This window comes from Asparagus officinalis, chromosome 2, assembly GCF_001876935.1.
Source record: "Asparagus officinalis chromosome 2, Aspof.V1, whole genome shotgun sequence".
Classification (NCBI taxonomy): domain Eukaryota; kingdom Viridiplantae; phylum Streptophyta; class Magnoliopsida; order Asparagales; family Asparagaceae; genus Asparagus; species Asparagus officinalis.
This window is the reverse complement of record NC_033795.1, coordinates 81,441,738-81,446,573: the sequence shown is the minus strand read 5'-3', so window position 1 is coordinate 81,446,573 and position 4,836 is coordinate 81,441,738.

Genomic DNA, 4,836 nt, shown 5'->3' with positions numbered 1-4,836 from the left:
ATATGATTCCACTTCATAAAAAATCTTTTTAAATCCAAATAAACAAACCACATACACCATATTTTCTTGTATGGCAAAATGATGCAGTTTTTGTAGTAATTGTTTTTCAACTAAACACTGAATTTACATTGAAAATATATTTCCTACAATATAATGACAAATATTCAAACAACACATTTGAAGTTGATTTCCTGCAGTAAATATTTCATGCAATATTTACCGCTGCAACATTTGCTGTAGTTTATTTTTGCAGCAAATCAAACATCTACTTATATTTATTTACCTTAAGGAAAATGCTAGTCATATTACAAATGTTACACTACTTTTATATTGTTGCTAACAAATACATAGGATCCTTCTTTAAAAATTGTCAATAGAGATTGTTATTCATCATATTTTTTTAGTATAAAAGTAATATAGAATTTATAGCATAGTTATTACTACTAATCTTTTTAGTCTATGTTTGGATTAGGACCTTTTAATATGTGGATTAATTTAACACGCCATAGTCTTAGGATATGATAGTCCAACGGACTACAGTGAGTTAAATTTTTAATAATATATTTTGTTCAAATTGTTATTAACACCTTTAATACATATGTCATGTTTGGAAACTTGTTAACATAAGGGGTATAAGATTAAAACATAACAGTAAATGTCCATAGTGCCCTCTCCATATCAGCAAAGTACTTAAGGAGTTTGTTTGTAATTTTTAGATTTTTAGGGGATTGTTGTAATTCATATTTCTAAAGATGATGTTTGTAGTTTTCATATATTCTTATTTTTTTTGTAATTTCCCAAACTTTAAAGGGACTGTTTGCAATTTTTGAACTTTTAAGATTGTTTTTAATTTTTGTAATTCAGGGGTTGTTTATAATTTTTAAAATTTTAAGTTGTTATTTGTAATATTTAAAACTTTTGGAGGGTAGTTTATTATTTTTAAATTTTCAAGTGCTGTTAAAAAGCTTGCATATTTTTTAAGGGTTGTCGCAATTTAGTTATTTTAGGGGGTTATTTGTAATATTTCTATTCTTACTTCTTGTTTCATAGTTTTTAGAATTTTCAAGTTATTGCTTTAATTTTCAGATTGCGGGGCTCTTTGTAATTTTTTATTTCTTTTTGGGGATGTTTGCAATTTTTAGATATTTCTATTTTGGCAAAAGATGGTTCCAAATATCGGTGGTAACAAATGTCTAGATTTTTTTGAGGGGGGCGGGGGAGGGGTGGTAATATGCAAATAAGGATGATTAATGAGTATAAGTAATCGAGGTGGGGATAGACGAATGAGATGATTAATTTGCAATTGCAGTGGATAAGGGAAATGATTGTGAATGAAAAATCTTAATAACTTTTAGAAAGTTAATGGATAATAACGACATCTTATATCTAACCCCGAATGAGAAATAGTCTCAGGATTGTAAAAACACCCCCTCTTCCCCCTGTTATTAACTCAAAGAGAGGCACTAGGGGCACACCCTCTACGACACCACCTCTTTTGCTACAGTGCACGGGGCCCAAATGAGAATTTAATTTTTAAAATCTCATGTGGGTCATTTGCACTGTAGCAAGAGAGCTAGTGTGATTAGGAGTGTGATAGAGGATGTGCCACTATCATTATTTTAACTAAAAATAATACCCAATACAAGTGTAGCCTTAATATATGTCCTTTTCGAGGTATCTAGCGTCAGTGATGGAGTGGGAATTCAAATAATAATAGATGAAAATAGACTCCCTTGCTCAGCATGAACATTTCCTTGAACAACACTACTATTTGGCTTGCGCTTTAACGCGCGAGCCAACTAGCACAGAAATAGGGGTGTGGGCCCCATTGGCACAGTGGGTTTCATCCCTTTTATCTCTGCACGAGTTGGCTCGCGCTAACGCCGCGCGAGCCAAAAAGCGTTTTCCTTTCTTGAATTGATGGCGACTCAGTCTACCTCTCCTCATACCGAATCCGCCGAAAACTTTACTTGAAAATTCGTTAGTAAAGGAGCTTTGATGTGAAATGCAGTCGTTTTAGTCTTCTCTATAATAATTATTAATGAGATACTTGATATCATAGCACATAGTTTTGATGAATCTTCACTAGGCAGAACAACTTTATATCATGCAGAATATTAAACTAATAAAGTAGAAAGCGACAAATAAACAAATCACAATTTGGGAGCTAAGGAACTCTTATCAGTTTTGCCCAACATGAATAGTTTGTTGCGACTGATGCTTTGAGAAACCAAACCAACGAACGCCGAGAGAAAGACCAAACAAAACACAAACACCAAGGTTTTACGTGGTTCGGCAAATTGCCTACGTCCACGGGGCAAGAAGGGGGTGGGTTTTCACTAATAGAGAAGGAGAGTACAAATTGAGATTACAAATCGCTCAAACGAACCAACTAATCTCACCAACAAATCTCTCAATCTCTCAACCAATAACCCTAACAAATAGCTCAGAAAGATCTCTCTTTTTCTGTGCTCCAAAACCCCAAAACTCTCCTCAAAAAACCCTCAAATCGTATTGGTATTTATACCAAAACAGAAACCCAAACAGACTGCAAATAGGAACCTGAACTTTCCAAAAAACCCGTCATAAGTTGACTTATCAGTCTGCATAAGTCGACTTGGCAGAGCGAAAAACAGCAACTGGAGAAGAGATCATAAGTCGACTTATCAGACCTGATAAGTCGACTTGGCAGAGCAAAAAACCAACAATCCAGAGCAGAACGTAAGTCGACTCATGCACCAACATAAGTCGACTTACCATAAGTCGACTTATGCCTGTGCATGAGTCGACTTATGACCAAAAATCTGCTTTTTCCAATTCTTCTCCACAATTCTCCACCTCGGCGAAGTTTTCCCAAAACTGAGCCGACACCAACCAAACAAATGCCTCACATGCTGAGACCCAAATGAGAGTGTGAACACTCACCCCAAATGTCGATGTCGCTCACCAAATCGGCTGCATCAAAATGACTGCCTACGTATCCTTTGCCCAAGGAATCAAGCCTTCACGTAGTTCACCCAAACGGCCTCCAAAGGCCCTCAATCAAATAGAAAAGTCTGCAACTCTTCTCCAATATCACCAAACGATCTGCAACTGATAGTATTCCCAATGACCCCAAATTGAGACAAATCAAACACCTCCACCTGAGGTAAACCAATGGCCATATCCAAACTATATCTACCAGCTGCAACTGAATCCAAAACCAATCCATCATCTGCATCCAAAACCAAATGATCTCCAACCTGTGTCACCTTAGCTGGAATCCCAAATGACGCAGTATGATCTGGAGTATGTGGAGTAATCTCCACCCAACGTGGAGTAGCATCACTCTCCACCTGCTGCGATATCCAAATGACCTGATCAACACTCTCCACCTGCCGAGAGTCAAAAGTGACATACCTGCTCAGAACAAAATCAGAAGCTCCCAAACGATAATCAACTGAGCCTCCGAACCCCAAACGCGCAATCGGATCCAATCTCACATCCACGATGTGACCAAATGCTGGGTATCCAAATATCCGACGCGACCCAAAATCTGAAGCAGCTCCACCAGATCTAATAACTCCTAAAGCAGCAGTCGGCGACCTATGCATAAGATGACCCAAATATGTCGAAGCCCGCACACCAATGCCAATGCTCGACATCAAACGCCGATCCTCCTCCAGAAAGGAACGACCCATCGAAACTGTCATCTCATCTCGTCGCCCCAAAGTCTCCACACCAATGAAGTGTCTCCTATTGCCGTGAGCTCGGCACCAACGCAAGAAAGGACCCCTACCAAAGCTGAAACAATGAGTTACCTTTCTGCCAATACACTTCTTCCAATTGTTGTTGACTTCTAGGACTTTACACCAACGGGAACTGGTCGCGACCCAATAATGCCTAGAACAATCACCAACTGTGGAAACCAAGATACGATTACCTCCCAATGATGCCTCCTTGGAAGGCCCCCAAATGCCTGACTGAACACCTCCAAAAAGACCCCTCGCTCGATGGATAGAAGTGCCAAACTCCACCACGGTCTCGCTCATCCTAATGTGCTCACAGGACTTCAATCTGCAGGTCATAGCACTCCTCAACAACCAATGCACGGTATTACCAATCATATACCCCAGCACCAAACAATGCCACAGTCTAGCCGAATCTGATGAAGTCGTCATTTCCCTATCAATCACCGTGCTTCCGTGCAAATAATACAAATTTCTTCTTCTGACGCCCTTCATCACAATCATGGACCCAAATGTAACCTTCAAGCGTGCATCCGCCAAGGTCACCCTATAGCCAGCTGCCTCCAAAGCTCCAAGTGAAATGATGTTCTTCTTCAACTGAGGAACGAACCTCACTCCAACCAACTCCCGAATCACCCCGTCACTCATCCTGATCCGAACAGTACCAATACCACCAATAGAGCATTTGTGATCATTCCCCATGAGCACGAAATCCCCTCTTTCCAACTCCTGAAAGCTGGAGAACCAATCCCTCCTAGGGCAAATGTGGTATGTAGCACCCGAATCCAATATCCACTCTGTAGAGTAGGCAACACAAACTGACGGCAGTGCAGATAACGAGTAGCCCGAAGAATCCGAATCTGAATCGTTGCCACTAGCCTTGACAACATTCGCCTCTGAAGCTTGAATAGCTTTTCCCTTATTCTTCCCGGCTCGATCAACTAACTTTGGGCAATCGGCTTTCCAATGTCCATCTTCTTTGCAAAAGGCACATTGATTCTTACGAACTCCAAGATGTGCCCCTCTAGACTGCGACCTCCCACTACGGTTTGGACCCTTTGCTCTTGCGACCAACGCCCCCGCTACCGGCTCAAACGAAGTCTCCTTA